The 23,388-nt window shown below is 40.8% G+C and overlaps 1 protein-coding gene across 2 annotated transcripts in view; it reads right to left on the bottom strand.

Annotated features, from left to right (window-relative positions):
- MYLK (myosin light chain kinase) overlaps positions 1-23,388 on the bottom strand; it is a 276,342-nt gene that overhangs the window by 228,209 nt on the left and 24,745 nt on the right. The gene's annotated exons all lie outside the window — the stretch shown is intronic.

A 23,388-nucleotide genomic window follows, 5' to 3' on the forward strand; every position in this document is an offset into this window, starting at 1 on the left:
CAGTGTAGGAAGTAACTGCAGATGTGGTGGCAAATAGCAAGAGAACTAGAATGAGAAGTGGAGCTCAGGCTGAATTGCTGCAGTCTCACAATAAAACTTTAACAGGTGATAAACTGCTCCTTATGCTTGAGCAAAAAAAGCGGTTTTTTTGAGATGAAATCTACGCTTGTTGAAATGACAACAAAGGAATGAGAATATTTAGTTGAAGCAGCAGCAGGGTTTGAGAAGACTGACTCCAATTTTTTTTTTTTTAGGTGGACTCCAATTTTAAAGAAGCTTTACTATAGGTAAAATGCTATCAAATAGCATCGCATGCTACAGAGAAACTGTGAAAGAAAAGTCAATCAAGGCAGCGAACTTCATTGTTGTCTTACTTTAAGAAATTGCCACAGCCACCCCAACCTTCAGCAACCACTACCCTTACTGGTCAGCAGCCATCATCATTGAGGCAAGGCCAGCAAAAAAAATTACAACTCACTGAAAGTTCAGATGATGGTTAGCATTTTTTAGTTAAGGTATGCACATTGTTTTCTTTAGACATAATGCTATTACACCCTAAACAGACTATAGTATAGTGTAAACATAATATTTATATGCACTGGGAAACGTAAAAATTCATTTGACTTGCTTTATTGCAGTGGATTGGAACTGAACCTATAATATCTTGGAAGTATGCCTGTATTCTTTGCAAGCATATAGGAAATATTTTCAAAAATTAACCTGCAAGAGGCCATAAGACATATCTCAATGAATTCCAAAGAACTATACAGTCAGTGTCAATAGAAAAGATCAACTTGGGGGTACCTGGGTGGTTCAGTCGGTTAAGCATCCAACTCCTGATTTCAGTTCAGTTCATGATGTCACTGTTTGCAAGTTGGAGCCCTGCGTTGTCACTGCACTGTCAGTGCAGAGCTTGCTTGGGATTCTCTCTCTCTCCCTCTCTCTCTGACCCTCCCCAGTACACATGCACTCTCTGTCTCTCTCTCAAGATAAATAAATAAACTTTAAAAAAAGACCAACTTGTCTGTTGGCTTTCTCTATCAACATCTCATCCTTCTGAAACTCCCTTGTACTTCTTTCTCTCTTCTGACATTGTATGTGGAAGTTTTATCTAGTCATTCATTTATTCAGCACATTATTATCAAACACTTAAATACCAGTTACTGTTTTTAGCACAAGGAATACACTAATAGACAAAGCAAAACAGGCAAATATCCTCCCTTTGAGGAGCTCACATTCTTGTGTCACCTCAATCACCAGACCACAAGTGTCTTCAGGTAGGACCACGTCTAGTACAGATTTGGCTAGCTCCCAATGTGCTGCTAGGCCAAACACTACATTGGTTCTGGAAGTGTAGGACCTACAGACTCTCACACTGAAGACAAAGAGTTTGGTGAGGCTTGAAGTACAGTCTTTGGCTATACTGCTGTGGGAGTGGAACATGGCTCATTAGGGAGACCTGAGACCAGGATGAGTGACAGAATCTAGACACCCCTCACCACTCCTCTACCAGTAACTCAATAGCTTAAGTCTCAGTGTTCCAAGGGTCAAAGCAGATCCAAGTCTAGAAACCAGATTATCAAAGCAGAGCTGCAGAAGGCCAGATCAATGTCAAAGGGGCTGGGAGCCATTAAGTTTGGAAGGAACAATCAGCCAGACAGACGAAACCAGACAGATTAGAAAAAAAGCAATCATGTCTCTTAATAAGTCCTTGCAAATTGGGGTGTAGTTTAAAGAGACCAGACAAGCCAAGTAACCAGTGGCAAGTAGCCATAGCCTACAAGTCAGCCTGGTTGTAAGGGTCTGTTATACTTCCCCTGTGAGGTAGTAACAGCTGGACTTTCTGAGCTAGTGGGATAAGGAGAGTATTTGTAGCTTACTGCAAATAAATCTATGTTCTAAGAGGCAAAGGGCAAGGTGACTGGCTTTTAGAGAACTCTGTTCAGTCCCAAAATGATAAGTTCACAGTATTCCCAAGAAAGAAAAGGGCCTGAAAAACAGACACATCTAACTGTTCCTTCTCTTCCTCCTCATTCTCCTCCTCCTCCTTAGTGTGTACTATGTGATGATTTTATATATGTATACATTGTGAAAGAATTGTCACAATCGATGAACATATCCCATCACTTCATATAATGTGTGTGTGTGTGTGTGTGTGTGTGTGTGTGTGTGTGTGTGGTGAGGACACTTCGGATGTACCCTCTTAGCAAATTTCAAGTATACGATGCAGTATTATTAGGCAGTATATTAGGTCTCCAGAACTTATCTCATAACTGAAAGTTTGTATGCTTTGACCAACATCTCCTATTTTCCCACCTTGGTCCTACCTCTAGCCCCTGACAACCACCATTCTACTCTGGTTCTGTGAGTTTGGCTTTTTAAGATTCCACATATAAGTAAGATGATACAGTACATGTATTTTTCTGTCTGGCTGATTTATCCTCCAGTTTCACCCATGTTGTCAAATGGCAGGATTTCTTTCTTTTTAATAGCTAACATTCACGTGTGTGTATGTGTGTGTGTGTGTGTGTGTGCGCGCACGCGTGTGTGCGCACACACATGCATGTTACATTTGCTTTATCTATTCATCCATCAACCAACACTTAGGTTGTTTCCGTATCTTAGCTATTGTGAATAATTCTGCAATAAATAGAAATGCAGGTATCTCTTCCAGATACTGATTCCATTTTCTTCGGATATATATCCATAAGTGGACCTGCTAGATCATATGGTAATTCTATTTTTAATTTTTTGAGGAATTGCCATACTGTTTTCCATAATGGTTATACCAAATTACATCCCCAGCAACAGTGTACACAGGTTCCTCTTCCTCCATACCCTCACCAGCATTTGTTACTTCTTGTATTTTTTCATAATAGCTATCCTAACAGGTATGAGGTGATACCTCATTGTGGTTTTGATTTGCATTTCTCTGATGATTAGTGATGCTGAGTACCTCTTCATATACTGTTGACCATTTGGCTGTCTTCTATTAGAAGAAAAAATGTCTACTCAGGTTCTTTGCTCGCCTTTTAATTGGATTATTTGGGGGTGGGTGTTACTGAGTTGTATGAGTTCCATATATATTTAAGATAATTAGTCCCTAATCAGATATATGGTTTGAAAATATTTTCTCCCATTCAATAGGTTGCCTTTACATTTTGTTGATGGCTTCCTTTACAGTACAAAACTTTAAAAAAAATTTTTTTAACATTTATTCACTTTTGAGAGAGAGAGACAGAGCATGAGTGGGGAAGGGGCAGAGAGAGGGAGATACAGAATCCAAGGCAAGCTCCAGGCTCTGAGCCATCAGCACAGAGCCCAACGTGGGGCTCAAACTCACAAACTGCAAGATCATGACCTGAGCTGAAGTCAGTCGCTCAACCGACTGAGCCACCCAGGCGCCCCTACGGTACAAAACTTTTTAATTTGATGTAATCCCACTGGTTTATTTTTACTTTTGTTTCCTGAGTTTTGGGTGTCACATCCAAAAATCATTGCCAAGACCAATGTCAAGGAGCTTTTTCCTATGTTTTCTTCTAGGAGTTTTATAGTTTCAGGTCTTAAGTTTAAGTCTTTAATCCATTTTGATTTGCTTTTTGTGTATGGTGTAAGATACGACACAATTTCATTGTTTTACATGTGGATATCCAGTTTTCCCAGAACCATTTATTGAGGAGACTTTCTGTTCCTCATTGTATACTGTTGGACCCCTTGTCAAAGATTAGTTGTCCCTATGTGCCTGGATTTATTTCTGGGCTCTCTATTCTGTTCTATTGATCTATGTATCTGTTTTTATGCCAGAACAACACTGTTTTTTAAATTTTTTTTAATGTTTATTTATTTTTGAGAGAGAGAGACAGAGTGTGAATTGGGGAGGGGCAAAGAGAGAACGAGACACAGAATCTGAAGCAGTCTCCAGGCTCCCAGCTGTCAGCACAGAGCCCGACGCGGGGCTCAAACCCACAAACTGTGAGGTCATGACCTGAGCCGAAGTCAGAGGCTTAACAACGGAGCATCCAGGTGCCCCAGAACAACCACTGTTTTAAATGCTCTACCTTTGTAATGTACTTCAAGATCAGGAAGTGTGATGCTTCCAGCTCTGTTTTTCTTTCTCAAGATTCCTTTGGCTAGTTGGGGTCTTTTGTGGTTTCATACAATATTAGAATTGCTTTTTTCTATTTCTGTGAAAAAATGCCATTGGAATTTTGATAGAGACTGCATTGAATCTGTAGATTGCTTTGGGTAGTATAGATATTTTAACAACAGTAATTCTTCCAATCCATGAACACAGGCTATCTTTCCATTTATTTGTGTCCTCTTCAGTTTCTTTCATCAATATCTTATAGTTTTCAGTATACAGGGCTTTTACCTCCTTGGTTAAATTTATTCCTAAGTATTTTACTATTTTTGATGTTATTGTAAATGGGATTGTTTTTTAATTTCTTTTTTAGATAGTTCATTGTTAGTGCCTCTAGCTTCTGACATAGGTTTTAATGAAGACCAGGTCCATCTGCAGGGATGCACCCCTTTCCAAAGGCCACATCAATCCAGAGAAAAAGACCAAAACAAAAGCCCCACAGCAAGAAACAGGAAGGAAGGGAAGCTATTCAAACTCACTGCCTCTCGCCTTGATAGTACACAATAGCTGAGTCCTCTACTGGAGAATCATGGCTCCAAAGGAATCCTTATGACCTGGTGTTTTCTGGGATTTAAGCCTCTTGTATGAGCATTGTCACTATGGCGACAAGTCTGGGATGCTCTGCTCTAAGTGAGGGAGCTTATCCCTTCAAATATGCTTCTTGAGTTAGCAACAAAGGAATTCACTGAACCTCAACTAATCTCATATTCTTCTAGGAGACCTCTCTCAAGAGGCACTTTTCCTCCCTTGCCCCCACAAACCTCCCAGGTTTCCACTCTGTTCAGCCAACAACCACATTTGTATAGTGATTTACAGTTTACTTTCACTCACATCACCTCAATCAAGCCCTGAGGAGTCCTCTTCAGTCACATGAGCCTCTTTACGTCAACCACAGAGTGAGGCTCTTCGTTTCAGAGAGGCCTCCCTGGGCAGACCAGCAGACATGGGCCCTGCAGCTGGGATGGGATGGTGGAATTAGGGGTGGGAGGAGTGAGCTGACCCTTGTGACTTCTTTTCCAGAGGGAAGAGTTTGCAGTGGCTTGCAGCCCTGGCAGGCCTGATGCCCACCCCCCTCCCACCCTGCACACCACCCCCCCACCCCCCACCCCCCACAAGTTCTTCTCAGCCTATTCCAAGCTGTGGTAATGCCTTGGCTTATGTTCTACATCATTCCTAGCCCCAGCTGTTCCAAGAGCGGCAGTCAGCTCGGGGGACTTTATTCTCTCTGCCTTCAGAGGGGTCTTCCTTAATTATGAGTTCTTAGAGCCAGCCCTGGCTTCCTATAAGTGTAAAGGGAGAATGCTCCTTAGTTTTTCTGTACCTTATGACAACACTATTTCACTGCTGGTCACCAAATGTGTGTAGGCTTTTCCCTCGTCATCAATTCTCAGATGCTAGCTGGGTGTCCTACAATTTAACTCGATTCTGACACTATCTGCCTGGAGATAGCACCAGATCCCATAGACTGCCACCATTCCAGATGCTGACTGCAAGTCCAGGCTGTTACCTGTACTTCTGACTGACTGGCTATAAATCAGATGTCCCCACAACTCCCTCTTCGGGTTTGATTATTGGCTAGGAAAGCTCACAGAACTCAAGGAAACATTTTACTTACTGGATAAATGGTTTATTACAAGGGTTACTAAAGGACATGAATGAATAGCCAGAGGAAGAGATACATAGGGTGAGGTCTGGAAGGGTCCCAAGCACAGGAGCTTCTGTACCCATGGAGTCTGGGATGCATCACCCTCCTGGCATTTGGATGTTCACCATCCTGGAAGCTCCCCAAACCCCATCCTTTTGGGGTTTTATGGATTTTCATAAAACCTTTTATGAGTTTTCATTACATAGGCATGATTGAATACATCATTGGCCATTGATGATTTAAGTCTATCTCCAGCTCTTCTCCCCTCCCCAGAGGTCAGGAACTTCAACTGAAAGTTCTAACCCTCTAATAACCTGGTTGGTTCCTCTGGCAACCAGCCCCCTTCCTATGGTTATCTAAGGGCTTGCCAAAAATCACTCTGTTAACATAAATTTGGGTGTGATTAAAAGGGGCTTGTTGTAATAACAAACAAACAAAAAAAATCACCCATTTCATCTTTATGGTCTAGAGCTATTTCAGGAGATGAGAACAAAGGATGCCCTTATAACTCTTATCACTTATGAAATTACAAAGGCTTTAGAAGTTACTTCCAGAAACCATGCACAAACTCATATCACAATAGGCCTACCTCTTACTAGTTTGGTGACTTTGAGAAAGTCACTTAGCTATTCTAAGCCTGTACCCTTTCTAAGCCTTACCTCATCTATAAAATGGGGGCAATTACATCTATCCAAAGGGTTCTGATAAGGATGGAGGCCACAGATGCATTCTACAACTCTTAGTTCCCTCACCACCCAGCCCACTCTGCCCTCAGGGGTAGGAATTCTCTAATCCTAAGAAGGTTCATAACAAAGAGATAAAAAGTTGTGCCAACCTGACCTTGACCTGTTCTGTTTCAGAGTCTACAGTCACCTAAATCATCTGTGGGTGATACATAACTCTTTTCCTCTGGTTTTCAAAACAAGCAAATAAGGAGGCTGTTCAACATCCTTTGTCTTTATTATGAGGGGCAATGAGGTGTAAACAAAGATGATCCTAGGAGGGAAAAACTTCTGGGTTCCAATCATCCCTGCTTACTGAGTTCCTCAGCCTCTCTGGCCTCCAGGTGTTCCTTTTGAAATAATTCTTCTGCCTTACCTCTGCATAGAAAGAGGCTAGATAGAGTATTCTTTCAGGGCCCCTTCTGGCTCCAAGATCTCTAAACCTTGGGTGACTACCAAACAACCCATTAAATGGAAATAAAGCAGACTTCACAAAGAGACCAGTCTTGCCCTCTCAGAGTGTTCTAAGTAGAGCTATAGATGTACAGAACACAAGCAGGCCAGAAGCATTAAACCCAGGATGACCTCAGGGACCTTATCAAGAGTGAATTCACAAAAACAGAGGTCAGGATAGAGAGTGGGAAGGGAAGGAATCAGGGGAAATAGCTGTGAGGGTCATTTAAAAAAAAATAAAATCCATCCCCACTTTTAAAAATAAATGTTTTATTTGGAAACAGATTTTTAGAAAAATTGCTAAGATGATACAGAGAGTTCCTTTAACCAATTGCCTCTAATGTTAATATCTCACATTACCAGAGTACATTTGTCAAAACTACAAAACCAACACTGGTACATTACTATTTACTAAACGCCAGACTTTATTTGGATATCACCAGTTTTTCCACTAATGTTCTTCTTCTGTTCCAGGATTCAATCCAGAACACCTCATTTCATTTAGGATAAAACATCATTTAATGGTGAAAGATTTCTAACATAAAGACAAACAGATCTTTAATAAAAAAATATCAGATACACTTACGGCTCTTTGCAAACCCTCTCTTCCCATTTTCACACCCTTTCCTTTCTCCCCAGAGATAATCGCCATCATAAACTCCGTTTATCATTCCCAGGCATGTTTCTATCGATTCATTAAAAAAGACAATATAAGCATAAACACTGTATTTTATTATTTTCCAGACTCCAAAATTTATGTAAATACTATTTTTATTCTATTCATATCCTTCTATATCTTGCTTCTTTCATTCAACATTGTTCTTGTGATTAATCTGTTATGAGATACAACTATAGTTCTTTTTGTTGCTATACATAATATGTATAGTATTTCATTCTATGAGTACACCACTGTTATCATTCTCCTACTGATGGACATTTAGACAGTTTTCCTATCTTTTTTTGGTTGCAATAAACATTTTAATGCAGATCTCCGATTGCATATAAGAAAGATTCTCCATCTAGGGCTGGAATTTCTGGGTTAAAAGGTGTAACCAAATTGTTTCCTAAAGCTGTTGTACTGATTTACATTCCCTTCAGCAGTGAATGAGTCTGTTGCTCCATATCCTCATCCATACTTGGAAGTGCATTTCTATTATAAATTAATTTGGGGAGAATTGGCATCTTTATAATAAGTTTTTCAGTTTATGTAGACAGCCATTTTCTCCATTTATTAAGGCTTTTTTTTTTTGATCCTCTCGGTAAGTGTAATTTTCTACAAAAATATTCTTGTACATTTTTTTAGTTAGGAGTACTTGTAGATATCTTGAGGCTTTCACTATTATTGAAAATGGGCTCCTTTATTGATTTTTCTAGTTGGTTATTACTGAGGGATACATTTTTGATATGTTGATTTTGTGTCTAGGGAAACTGGCAAACTCTTATTGTATATTTTCTACTTAAAAACCCCAGGAGGGGTGCCTAGGTGGCTTAGTCAGTTAAGTGTCCAACTTTGGTCAGGTCATTATCTCATGGTTCATGACCCACGTCATGAGTTCAAGCCCCACGTTGGGCTCTGTGCTGACAGCTCAGAGCCTGGAGCCTGCTTTGCATTCTGTGTCTCCCTCTCTCTCTACTCCTCCCCTGCTCATGCTGTCTCTCTCTCTCTCTCAAAAATAAACAGACATAAAAAAAAAAACAGGAAAATCATATTGTATGCAAATGAAAACATTTTGTCTTTCTTTCCAACATTCACATAATTCTCCTTATCTTACTGCATTGGTTAGAATTTCCTGTAAAATGCTGAATATAAATGATGAGAAAGGGCATCTTTCTCTTTTTCATGACTTTACTGAAAGAGAGACTATAGTCTAATTGTTAAGGATAGTTTTTGCTATAATATTTTGATACTTGCTTTTTATCAAGTCAAGGAAAAATCTCTTCTATTCTTACTTTCCTGAAAAGTCTGTTTTAATCATGAATAAACACTAAATTCTGACAATTGCTTCATCTGTATTTTATAAATTGTAGATATTACTGACCTGTTAATATGCTTTATTACATTAAGATATCTTCTCATGTTGGATCATCTTTAGTTTCTTGCATAAACTCTACTCAGTCAAAATGTAATATTTCAAATAGATTGGCAAATATTACATAAGCATCTATGTTTATAAATGGGATTGGTCTATTATTTTCCTTTCTTGTATTCTTCTTGTCTGGTTTGGGTATTTAGGTCATATTATCATTGTAAAAGTAGATCACTTGTCTTAATTGTCTATTGTCTTCAATAGTTTTCAATATTAGGATTATCTACTTCTTGTAAGTTGAACAAAGTACAGGGGTGCCTGGGTGGCTCAGTTAAGCGTCCGACTTCGGCTCAGGTTATGATCTCACAGTACATGAGCCTGAGCCCCACATCGGGCTCTGTGGTGACAGCTCAGAGCCTGGAGCCTGCTTCGGATTCTGTGTCTCCCTCTCTCTCTGCCCCTCCCCTGCTCACACTGTCTCTCTCTCTCTCTCTCTCTCTCTCAAAAAAATTTTTAAAAAGTTTTTTAAATAAAGTACAGATAAAAACCATCTAAGCCTGGTATTTTGTGGGTAGGAAGTTTTTTGGTTATTAGTTTAAGTTCTTTAATGATTTTTCCTTTATTGGAGTTTTCTATATCTTTTGAAGTAGTTATGACAAATTATATTTACCTAGAAAACTCTCTATGTCTTTTCCCAATCCAAATTTTGGCATAAATCTCTTCAGAGTATTGTCTTCTGATTTTTATTATTTATTTCTTATCTGCAGTTAGATTTCCCTTTTATTCAAAATATTGTCTGTGGCTTTTGGGAGGGGGAGCCTTACTAGGGATTTATCTATTTTATAACTTTCTTTTATTCTCAAAATTGTTTTCTGTTTCATTTCATGTGTCTTCGTTTGTTTCCTTCCTTCTATTTTCCTAAAGGTTTAGTTCGTTTCTTGTCTAGCTTAAGATGGACACGTATGAACAATAATAGTTGCCTACACAATATTTATTCTCCATTTTTTCTTACTAACATAGCTCCCATTTAGTTTAGGAAGGTAACATGCCAAGCTAAAAAACAGACAAATTATGCTTCCCAGACTCCCCTGCAGCTAAGAACTAGTGTATGTCATAGTTCTTACCACTGATATACTAAGTGGAAGTCACAGGGTAGGGCTTCCAGGAAAGTTCTTTAATTCAAGAGAGCAGACCCAGCTGATACATGCCTCTTTTACAACCTGTCCTTTTTTCCATCATGCTTGGAATGTGGATACAAAGCTGAAAGTAAAGCAGTCATCTTTTCACTATGAGGCAGCAGCATGAGTATGAAGCTAAGTTGAGATCAATGGGAACTTAGAAGATCTAGAGGCCCTGATGGCATCATGGAACCTCCACACCTGCCTTGGACTCTTTAACTCCAAACTCCTTGTTACTTCTTGTTCTCCTTTATACACAGCCAAATACAACTTTAAGTGACACAATATTTAACTTATTTTTCATATTTAAAAATTTCAATAATGCATTTAAGGTCATAAATTTTCATTAAAGAATAGCCTTACAGTCTATAACTGAGACATCAACTGCTGGCCCAGACCAGAAAGACCACCTAGGCAACCTAGAGAATAGTGTTAAATAAAAATGGCCATGTTTTAAGTCTCTAAGTTTTGGAATCGTTTTTTACATAGCAAGAGCTAACTAATATAGAAAGTAAGAGAGGGGTGCTGCTAATATAGAAAGTAAGAGAGGGGTGCCCTGGCTTTGAAACAGGGCAGTAGCTAGAAGACCAGTAAGGAAATAGTTTGCAAAGCTGAAGAAAGAAAGAAAGAAAGAAAGAAAGAAAGAAAGAAAGAAAGAAAGAAAGAAAGACAACTGCTACAACAGGCTTGGAAAATGATGACTCATGTTATATAGAGACAGAACAATTGGTAAAACTGAAGCCTACAGTAACTTGAAAGGGGGGAAAAATGAACTTACTGGATTTCCAGTTACAGCTAAGTATATCTCCAGATAGAATTTGGAAAGCGTTAGGTGCTCTTAACTGCATATGACAAATTAGAGCAAGACAAGAGATGAGCTAAAGAAGGAAATGTTCAGTTTGCAGCCAGAATTTAGATAGAATACAGAAGGCCCAGGACCTGCTGTGTTGGAAAATAAAATTGTCTCCTGTCTCCAGTCTCCTCATATTTAAATAGTCTTCAAGTAAATGATTCTCATAGTAAAAGGAAACCTTAGGACAAAGAGCAAAACAAGGGCATAGCCATTTGTTAAGACCGTTGATGGATTTAAGGAATTGCCTAGTATACTTTCTCAGCTAAACTAAAAAGAATCTTAAGGGCATGACAGAAACCTAAAGCCAAATTTCAGTGAATAAGTCTAGAGAAAAAAATAATTGTGGGTGTGGCTTTTGTTGAGTGAGGTGGACTATAGTCTATTAAACAGAAAGCCCAAAATGTTTTAAAGAAAACTATATTTGCTAAAGTACCATCAGCTCGGACTAGAGGGACTCAGGTTGGCTGAACATCAAAGAGGTCTCGGGACTCTCAACTATCTATGGGCAAGAAGTCAAGTGAGAAAGCTACTGAACTGTTACCACAGTCATTTCTTATGGAAATAAAGGAAAGACTTCTGGGGGTGGGGGGAAAACAAGGGGCTAGAGAATGGAGGTCAAGAGCCTCAGGAGAACAACAGACTAGGAGGATAACCCCAGGAAGCAGAACAGAGCCCTAAGCAAGAGTTATTCATTGCCCTGGAGTAGGGTGACCTGGCAATATCTGCCCAAGGGAATTCTAGACTAGTGATTTCTATGTATCTCTTGTTCTTCCATTTTTTGAGGGGAAGTGTCTATTCAGTTAACCTGCCTCACCATTGTATGTTAGGTGTGTGGGAAGCAGGTGACTTGTCATTTTAAATTCACAGATCTCTGGATCAAGAGGAGCCTTACCCAAAGAACTACATCTGAGGAGCCTCATTCACATCCTGATGTAAGAAAATCATGAGGTCACAGGCTACCAGCCTGATGCTGTAAGTAGAATGAGACAGAAAGCCTGGGATGAAGATTAGCACATTTTGCATGTGGCAAAATGTGAATAATTTGTGGCCAAGGAGTGAACTGTGATAGATTCAAAAAGCAGCCACAAATTCTTTTCCTCTTATCGAAGGGTAGAGTCTATTTCTCCACCCTTTGAATCTGGACTTGGCCAGGTGACTCACTTTGGCCAACAGGACATTAGTAAATTTATCACAAGCAGATGCTTGAAAAGTGTTTGCACAGTGAGGCTTGCTCTCTGGCTCCATTTGGAAACCTAGACTACCATGTGAACAGCACTAGAACACAATATGGAAGATTAAAGGCAACTTGAAAGAGAACTAAGGCATCCAGGAGACAGAAAACTGACTTCCAAACATACAAGTGAAACTATCCTAAATAACCTAGTCACCCAACTACCCATCACAGAACTTCTTATCTTGATGAAGTCCCAACAGTTCATTTTTGCTTTTATTTCCCTTGCCTCTGGAGACATGTCTAGTAAGAAGCTGCTGCGGCTGAGGTCAAAGAAGTTGGTGCCTGTTTTCTCCTCTAGGATTTTGATGGCTTCCTGTCTCACATTTAGGTCTTCTATCCATTTTGAATTTACTTTTGTGCATTGCCTAAGAAAGTGATCCAGTTTCTTTCTTCTGCATGTCGCTGTCCAGTTTTCCCAACACCATTTGCTGAAGAGACTGTCTTTTTCCCATTGGATGTTCTTTCCTGCTTTAAGATTAGTTGGCCGTACAGTTTTGGGTCCATTTCTGTGTTTTCTGTTCTGCTCCATTGATCTGCGTGCCTGTTTTTGTGCAGTACCATACTGTCAGGATGATTACAGCTTTGTAATACAGCTTGAAGTCCAGAATTGTGATGCCTCCAGCTTTGGTTTTCTCTTTCAACATTACTTTGGCTGTTTGGGGTCTTTTCTGGTTCCATACTGATTTTAGGATTGTTTGTTCTAGCGCTGTGAAGAATGCTAATGTTATTTTGATAGAGACTGCTTTTAATGTGTAGATAGCTTTGGGTAGTATAGACATTTTAACAATATTTTTTCTTCCAATCCATGAATATGGAATGTTTTTCTTTTTAATTTTTTTAATGTTTATTTGAGAGAGAGAGAGAGAGAGAGAGAGAGAGAGAGAGACAAAGCACAAGCAGAGGAAGGGCAGAGGGAGAGACACACACACACAGAAACTGAAGCAGGCTCCAGGCTCCGAGCTGTCAGCACAGAGCCCAACATGGGGCTCAAACTCATGAGCTGTGAGATCATGACTGGAGCTGAAGTCAAACACTTAACTGACTGAGTCATCCAGGTGTCCCAGCATGGAATGTTTTTCCATTTCTTTGTGTCCTCTTCAATTTCTTTCATAAGCTTTCTATAGTTTTCAGCATACAGATCTTTCACCTCTTTGGTTAGGTTTATTCCGAAGTATCTTGTGGTTTTTGGTGCAATTGTAAATGGGATCGATTCCTTGATTTCTCTTTCTATGGCTTCATTATTGGTGTATAAAAATGCAACTGATTTCTGTACACTGATTTTATATCCTGTGACTTTGCTGAATTCATGCATCAGTTCTAGTGGTTTTGGGGTGGAGTCTTTTGGGTTTTCCATGTAGACTATCATGTCATCTGCAGAGATTGAAAGTTTGACTTCTTCTCTGCCAATTTGGATACCTTTTATTTATTTTTGTTGTCTGACTGTTGAGGCTAGGAAGAAGTTGTTTCTACTGTCTTAACATTTTATGCTGCTGCTGAAACGTGACAATGTGTCATTTATTTATACATAATTTATATCTTAACTCTGATTTGTAGTTGGTTGTTATGGACTGCATGTTTGTGTCTCTCTGAAACTCATATGTTGAAACCCAAACCCTCAATGTGACTGCATCTGGAGACACAGATTTTAATGGAGGTAACTGAGGTTAAATGAGGTCATAAGAATGGGGCCCCGATCGGGTAAGGTTTGTGTCCTTAAAAGAAGAAACAGGGGAGAGCTTGCTCTTGTGTGAGGACAAAGTGAGAAGACAGCCTGGAAGAGAGCTCTCACCATACACCAAATCGGTTTTGAGCTAAGGCTTCCCTGCCTCCAGAAGTATAAGAAATAAATTGTTGTTTAGGCCACCCGGTCTATAGTGTTGTGTTATAGCAGCCTGAGCAGAGTCATACACTGGTCTTCCCTCCCGCCCCCCTTGATGTTCTACATTTTCACTACAATGCGTCTAGTTGTGGATTCGCTTTTATTTAACCTTCAGTGTATTAGGAGACATCTTTGATCTAAGAACTCATACTGTTACTCAAATCTAGAAAATTATTAGCCATGTATTTAAATGTTGCTTCTCTTTCATTCTCTCTGTTCTCTCAATAACTTTTATTAAAAAATGTTAAAGCCTGTCAGTTCACCTTTCATATCTCTGAACTGTTCTTTCATATTTTTCACACATTTACATTTCTGTGCTACAGGCAGGGTAAGTTTCTCTGTGCTATTTTCCAATTTGGTAACTCATGCTTCAATGGTAGGTAGGCGTCAGTAATGCCTATCTATTACATCTTTATTTCAATAACTACATTTTTTTTATTTCTACATTTTAATTTTTATATCTATCCAGTCTTGTTTTGTTTATGTTTTCCATAATTCCTTTTTTTTTTTTCAACAAAAAGAATGCCTTTTTTGGAGGGGTACATCCTACTTACTACAAAGTCTTTTTCACACTATTTTATAAAATGAATTCCATCTGGGACAATTTTCTATTCTTACAGTTGATTCTATTACCTGTATTTCTTGACTTGTCATTTGCTATTTTGGTGTCACAAGCTCCTTTTGAGTTTGTTCTTCTCCTTTTGTCACTTTGTTCCCCTTGCTCCTCACCCATTTCTCTTTGACCCTCCAGGGCTCCAATGTAGAAGCAGGTTAGGTGTTACATCCCCACAGGAACACGGCAGCCACAGTCATAGAGCCAACACACAGGGGGCTCAGTCCCTGGAAGCAAGCCCATGTGCTTGTTCCTTGCTTTCCTCAGCCCCGAACTTCTGACTATTGTAGTCTCAACCAGAAGACTAACAGTCCTCCTTCCCTCCCATACCCAGGCTTCTTTCATAACTTGGTGAGCTTTCCGTTAGCCCCTGCCTTCACATTTGACTCTGGTTTCTCAATGCCTGCAGAACACTTTTGATCGCTCTATTTCATAGCTGCCAAAATCTCAGCCACCACCTCCCTCCAACCCACAGCATAGCAAGCTTCAGTCCCTGATCACCTTTTTGCATTTCTCATTTTTATGGTCCACAGAGATGATGACTTCATATCTGAGGCTGGTTATGCCCACTTTTTGTTTTCTCTCTCCTTTTGTCCATAGAGATACGAGTTTACAGCAGAGATAGTTTTCAAAATGTAAACAAATGCAAATTATCAATCTGACCCTCCTTCTCAAAGTTGCATGTGTCCCCAAAATGAAACTTTAAAAAAGGAGGAGGGGACCACTTGTGAATGCCGATCTTTGTTCTCTGGGGCTACAGAAGCACTGTCACCTCACTAAAGGCTCTCTGTTCAAAAGATAAGCATGGTGACAAAGGCAAAGAGACCCAACCCTGCTCTCTGCCACCACCCACCCTGGAGATTTGGGAACTTCTCCTTTGACATCTAAGCTTTTCAGAGACTTTGGCAAGCACTTAAGAGATGAATATAACCTTTCTCATTCATTCAAGCGTAAAAATTTCGGGTAGAAAAATCAGATGGAAAGAGGAAGCAGTAAATATTGTGATGTATTGTATCTCAAAACTATAAGCCCATCTTTTTGAACAGAGCTTGGTACACTGGAGCATGGACACCTGAATCTCCAGTATCTATGATGTTGTCCTTATACAGTTGTAGACAAATAAAGAAACATAACTTAGTCTGGAACCAATAAATAAAGAACCCACGACACTGAAGTAGTTCTCCTTCCCTTTGACCTAAAAGGGAACTCTTCTTTGCCTGTGAGTATGTCGGGAGAGACTTAGCTGTCAATTGGAATGTTTTCCTCTGTAATATACCACTATGACTCTCACATCTGTGTAACCGCTGGGATCTTCTCAGGATGGGTCTCGCTAATACACCAGGTAGGAGGAGATGAGGCACTTCAACCTCAGTGCTGTAACCACCAGGAGGTTACTTGGTATGAGTACTTATTTTTGTTTTTGCTTTCTGCCAAGTCTATCCTAACACAGCTGGTTTTCCTGGCTACATTTAGCTATGCTACCCATTCAAATATTTATCAAGCACCTGCTGATAATGACAATAACAGCTCCTACTTAATGGGGACCTTCTGTATGCATGACAATACATTGTACACACCCATTTAATCTTCACAATAACTAGTCATGCAAAGCAGGCAATGTTATTCTCATTTTTCAGTAACAGAAACAGGCTTAGAGAAAGTCAGTGATTTCTCAAAGTCACACAGGCTGCAGCGTGAATTTGGCTAGTCCTCCGAAAACCCATACTGCTCTCATTATTGCAATGTGAGGATGCCTGTTCTTTGGTGTACAGAAATTGTGTGTTGTGGGATATGGCCCCAAGTTTTCAACACCGAGACAAGACCAGCCTAAAACAGCCTATGCTGGGACTGTCACCCTGGCCTGTATATATTCATTTCCCCCTCCCACCTCAATTCTGTCATCTGTGCTTCTGGGACATATGGCCTGACAACTCTAAGCCATGGGCAGAATGCAGACAGAGGCACCAAGAACTTTTGGGTCCCTAATGGTGTTGGATTCTGGGCCCTTCTCAGCCAGTGCCCTGAGGCTCAGTGGTTTTCTTGTGGCTGCTAGAGCTCTGGGGATCTAATTGTGAAGCTTATTTTTATCACTTGCAATGGTGCCCAGATCCTGTGGTACTGGCCTTGGCCCTGAAGATGGCATAACTGCAAAATGCAGAGTGGAACTTGGAAGAACTAAGAGGTCTCCAGAGTAGGAGAGGACTGAGTACTAAGGAAAAGAACCCTGGAACTGGTTGCCCAGAAATGTGGACGGGCTCTAACTTTTCACCCACTCCTTCAGCTTCTTTTGTTAATTCTCTGGACAGCCTGAGGTAGCCATAGCCCTCAGTTCACCAAAATGCTTCTCCCCACTGAAACTTCTTTTCCAGCCAAGTTGGCTTCAAGCTGCTTCCTTTAAATCTTCTTCTAATGACCTCATTGGATCCCAGGAGGTGGGCTGGGCAGGGGATATCAGTCCCATCCAAATACTAAGACTCAGAAAGGCTGAGATATTGGCTTATTAGCAGCAGAGTCTTAGCTAAAAACCCTGTCCTCTTGACCTAAATCCAGGGCTTTTGTTGCTCAAACCAGGACCTTATTTATTGCCTATCCTCCACAACACCCACCTCTGCAACTGCTTTTGACTGGGGCCTCACTTTTCACTTGGATTACTCCAACAACCTACTTAGTCTCTCTGCCTTAAACCTAGCACACCGGCACCACTTCCCAAGTCATTTTCCACTTCAACCAAAGGATCATTCTATAAAGCAAATCTGGTCATGGCACTTCCCCATGTAAGATCTTTCCATGGTTCTCTACAGTTTTTCAGGATGAGGCCCAACTTCTCTAGAATGGTGTGATGTGACCTTAGCCCAGCATAGCTTCATAGGATTCACCCACATCCTCACACATCCCCTGTGACCCACACACCACACACCTCCCCTCTGTACCTGCTGCTCCACCAACTTGGACAAACTTCTTCCCACTTGAGCTCCAGAAACATCCTTACTTGTTGTCTGTGTAACCTATCTTGTGGTAGGTTCTCCCAGAGCTCCCTCTGCCTATCTTGTTTAAGAAATTCTCATATGGGGGCACCTGGGTGGCTCAGTTGGTTAAGCGTCCGACTTTAGCTCAGGTCTGATCTCACTGTTCATGAGTTCGAGCCCCGCATCGGGCTCTGTGCTCGAAGCCTGGAGCCTACTTCAGATTCTGTGTCTCCCTCTCTCTCTCTCTCTCTCTGTGACCCTCTCCTGCTCACACTCTGTCGCTCTCTCAAAAAAAAAAAAAAAAAAGAAATTCTCATATATTTCTTATATATCTCACTCACCTCCATGAGTTCCTTGAGGGTTGTATATTGTTTTGATCTGGGTCCCTAGAATGCAAAAGAAACTCTAGACTATACAGCAGTGGGTGAATAAATGACATCTGGTTGAGGCCTAGACTCAACCTTACGTTAATTCGTGTGTCCTTCCTTATGAAAATATGAAGCTTCAGATTTGCCTTTCCCCAAACCTTCAGGTATCTGATGCAGGTCTTCAGACAAAACCAACACAACCTCTAATCTACTGATTAGAGGCTTGCCATTCTGATAGGCTTGCCAACATAATTACTGGAAATTCTGGCTGGAGAGTCCAGAATCAGATTAAATTAACATGTCATGATCACCCACTGTGTGCCACAAACTCTTCTGTCCCCTCCAACTAAACAGGCATCCCTTAGAAGACAATGTATGGAAAGGTCAAAGAGCATAGTCCTTTCAACAGTCAAAACATGGGACAGGCCTGTTAAACCTCAATCCCTATAACTAATCCTATAACTAATCCTAAATCCTATAACTAATTATTCATGTGCACATACAGATTTTATATCTATCTTTCCCAGTTTTTACTATGAGGTTATTTCTATAGCAGTTTAGAGTACAGCCTCTGCTTAGTTTCAAATCCTGGCTCTGCCATTTGCTAGCTGTGTAACTTTGTGTACATTGTAAAATTTCTCTCTCCCTTGGTTTTTTCATCTATAAAATAGAGATAATAGTACTTGCACCTCATCAGATGCTGTAAGGATTAAATGAAATAATGCATACAGAGCACTTAGCCAACTGGGCATAGTAGACAATAAATGTCAGCTAGAATACAAGGCTTTTTAAATAACTTCTGCTTACCAGAATCACCCTTGTAGCCAACACTTTTCATTACTCTCTATAAGAGACTAATACCACATCATGCTAAATGCTCAGGGCTAGTAGACTATTTATTCCCTAATTCTCTATTCTACCTGCACACTTGTGCCCCCTCCAGGGAAACCGTTTGCAAAAGTGAGCTGGTTTGTCCCCAAGACCCTTTGTGCCAATTGTATTCATTATTAAAATTATATAACCAAATGTATATATAATTTAAGTAGTATACAAGGTAATTAAAATGTGAATATAAAAGATGTTTCTGTAAAAAATGAGAGATGAAATGCTTATAAAACTGTTGAATTAGGTGTGGATGAACAACTATAAAAATTTGAAAGAAAAATTATAAAAATCTAGAAGGTTCTACATTCCAATTGCTCTGAAAGTATCTAAGTTCCATTCCGCTCTAAAAAGATTCCAACTGGAAAGCATAGAAAATGTGTTACAGACACAGTGTATCCAACAAAGGTAACACACACTCCCACTGGGGGGCTCACTGACAAAGAACAGGTACTGGCCCCATAGTGAAAGTTCGGCAACAGTGAAATGTTTAATGTTACTTTTGAAGTTAAAATGTTTAAAGCATGTATGCTTTAAGTTTTCATCAGCTGTTTCAAACAGTCGATCAATTACTCATCCTCGTCATACCTCCAACACAGTCTATTCCTGATTACTTCAGACTCCAACTCCATGACAGCCTTAAATTCTTCCAAACATATGGTTACTAAAATAACATCGCTGAAGTCAATTCAGCCTGAATCAATCATGTCACGTGGCAGCCAGTTCTAAAAATCTAATCCAGGTTCAAAAGATGAAACCGTGCCATAATACAAGACATTAAAAGGACTGTCCAAATATCACTATCATATAAAGAGCTTTTATAATTTGAGACGAAAAAGACAAATAGTTTAATGGAAAAATGAGCCAAGGACAAAAACAGACAATTCACAAATAGCCAAAAAACACAGAAGCATGCCCAATTTCACTAGAGGTAAGTAAAAATTAAATTACTTAATAGCTTGACAAAAGTTTAAGTGAAGGATATTGGTGGGTTTTGGTAAGGTGTATGCATCAAATTACTACCAGTCATTTCCTGTAGGTGATAGAAGCAATAAGTTCATATGCATATATAAATTAAGTGATGGGCGGGGCGCCTGGGTGGCTTGGTCTGTTAAGCGTCGGACTTTGGCTCAGGTCATGATCTCGTGGTCCGTGAGTTCAAGCCCCGCGTCGGGCTCTGTGCTGACAGCTCAGAGCCTGGAGCCTGTTTCAGATTCTGTGTCTCCCTCTCTCTCTGCCCCTCCCCTGTTCATGCTCTGTCTCTCTCTGTCCCAAAAATAAATAAAAAAAAAAAAAAAACGTTAAAAAAATTTTTTTTAAATAAAAATAAAAAAAATAAATTAAGCGATGGGGTTTTCAGTATTTTCAGATGCAGCTCAATAAAAAGCAAAACTCTCCCTCATAAGAAAGAAGGTACTATCCTAAGCCTTAAATGCAATTCTAAAGCTGAAACTCCAAAGACATTTTGAACAATGGCAGCATCACTAGAGTCAGAGGTGGTAATACAGACTCTCCAAAGAGGACCATTTTGAAGGACATCAGTGGTGCGGACGATGACTTCCAGCACACTGGATAACACACCCTCCTCCAGCTCTGCAGTCCTGTCGTGGAGGGCGGGGCAGCACCCATCCCCTGGCAGGCCTAGCCCGGGGATCCTGACCAGAGGCATGGCAGAAGCCACGCCCCTGAGCAACAGTACCCTCTCTTCTCAACTCGTGGCCCTTCCCACACCCTTGTGCATGAGGCTTAGACTGCCCTGTGGTGGACAGTATGCCTCTCACATCCTTTGATCAGAGCACTGCTATGTCTCTGACCTCTCATGCTTGAAACAGACTTGCTGGTATGTAAGCCCTTAGGACACTCAGCGCCTGCAATAAAACCGAGTCTCAGCTTCTCTTGGCGACCCACTGAGCCAAGGACATAATGTTCTATCTATACAATGAAATGCAGATTTCCCAATAAAAGGCAAAATTCTTGACTTCAGGAGGTTGAATAGGATGGAAAAGAATTCCAGCTGGTTAAATTTATGGCACTGAAAAAAGCCCTGTCTGAGAATAATTCTTGTGTCTGAGCCCAAGATGCTGTAATCTTGCCATGGATTGTTAAAATATTCACTCACAGCATGCTCCAGTCCTCAAAGCTGTGCCCTGAGACAGTCTAAATCGGTCCATAAACGTAGTGGTTCAGTCTTGCTGCCTCCGCTTCTGAAATTAATAATATTTTAGCTGAACTGACGCCAGGGCAAAATGTACAGGAGGCCATATTTAGTTAAAAACTGGTTGGATATGATGTGATTACATGTTAAGATCATGAAAGAAATGTCCTCCTTCTTGATCTATATTTGAAGGAGGAACACCATAAAATACTAACCAGCTGGGCCCTGCAGGCCTAACACTGTAGGCTCTGGAGCAAGACTGCTGGGTTCACACCCTGGCACCACTGCTTCCAGCTATAGGACCATAACGGAGCTCACCTCACAGGATCATCCTAAGGGGCAAATGACTTCAGCCATTAAAGTGCCGCCCTCCCCGCAGGCACTCAAATGTGAGCACTACTGGAAGGAAGGAGATGGTGGGGTTGGAAGTGCTGAAGGGCCTGAGTGTCTGTCACTGTTTGGCAACCCAGGTAGAATGCATTTATTCATACTCCGCCCAAGCTGGCTTCTCACCATTCCACGCGTTTGGCTATTTACAATGGGCATTCACCACATACCTCTTTGTGAGCATGTCTTCTCCCTAACCAGATCACAAGCTCCTGGAGACAGGGGCAGTGATCTTACCAAACATGGGGTCTGGACCCCAGTAAGCACTCAATGAATACCTGATTGACTCTGCTTCCTGTTCATATGTGGAGTAGACTGGACTCAAACCATTAATCGTACAAACTTCATTTAAATGGCCTTTTCTAGAAGTGCAGCCAGATCTGGCAGGACATGTTCATCAAAACCAGAGACAGATATGGGTTTCTGTGATTCTCTGGGCAACAACACAGTGGATGGTGCCATCCTTCCTGCAGGCAGGGGCGCGCTCTTTCTCACTGCTGAGGAGCTCTCTGCCCTGAGCCAGAGCACTCCCCTTTGCCTGTGCCAGAGCTCCAGGCCCAGGGGACCCCATGCAGAATCTGGACCATCAGTAGGGGTCCTTCCCAGGAGAGTCTTTAAGGCCACGTTCCTCTTGTGCCACCCTGAATATTTAGAGATCGGCTCCAGGTCACAATCCTTCCTTCTGGCTTTGACTTTTGGGCCACGTGTTCTAAAACTACTGAATTGTGCAATTTAAGTTGGAGAATTCTGTGTCTTTGGAGGTCACTTGTTCATTCAGCAAGCTTCCCCAAGGGCCTGCTATATTCCTGGTACTGACAAGGAGGCTCAGAAATTCAGCAAAATGTGTGAGCTCATGTAGTGAGGGAGCAGCACAGGGCCTGCAACCAGGTTAGTCTGGACCGCTGCAGGCACTCTGATCAAGATGCTTGAGGACTCTCCCCGCCTCACTTAATCTCTCTCTCTTCTCCAGCTTTACAACTCTTGCTCATGTCACCCTTACCATCTAGATTCAAAAGATCTAGGCTAACTGGATCTTGCCTGTTTCAAAGAATCTTCAGGACCAGGGTGGATGTGACAGGATACCAATCCCCTGATACCAAACAAAAAACGGTTTAGTTCAGGCTGGGCTTAATCATGTCCCCTTTCAGCACAACCTGCTTCCCTCCTCCCCAGCTTGATAATGCAAATGCCTCCCTTCTTTTTCTGCTGTCTCCCCCATGTGCCCACTCGGGTATCCCACAGGGTCCCCAACTCAGCCCCAAACTGAGCCTCCCCTCCTCAGTTTTCTGCCAGTGCCTTCCAGTGCACTGCCTCGGATCGAAAGCCTTGGAGTCTTCAGTATGAGAAGAAATAGAGTACCATGATTAAAAATACAGGCTCTGGATGTGAATCCTAAATCTGCCTCTACCAACCGTAGGGCCTATGAACAAATCACTTAATCTACCTCTATCTCAGTTTCCTCATGTGCAAAATGAGGATAAACACAGAACCTAACAAAAAAGAAAGTACTTTCCAACAAATGGGGCAGAAGCAACTGAATATCCTTAAGAGGAAAAGAATCCTGATCCCCATTTCACATCTTACCCAAAAATTAATCGGCGATGGATGACAGATCTAAACATAAAAATTAAAGCTATAAAGCTTGTGTAAGATGGCCTATATGGTAAGGGAGTAAACAAAAGTTTCTGAGGACACAGAAAAAAACAGCCTTAACAAAAACAACGACAAATCAGACCTCATCAAAATTTAAACCTTCTGTTCATCAAGACACCATTAAGAAAATGAATAGACAGGCCACAATTAGGAAAAAGATTTATGAATCACATAACTGACAAAGAACTGGTATTCAGAATAAAGAAGGACTTTCTACAACCCAATAATAAAA

This window comes from Acinonyx jubatus, chromosome C2 (assembly GCF_027475565.1).
Source record: "Acinonyx jubatus isolate Ajub_Pintada_27869175 chromosome C2, VMU_Ajub_asm_v1.0, whole genome shotgun sequence".
Lineage (NCBI taxonomy): Eukaryota > Metazoa > Chordata > Mammalia > Carnivora > Felidae > Acinonyx > Acinonyx jubatus.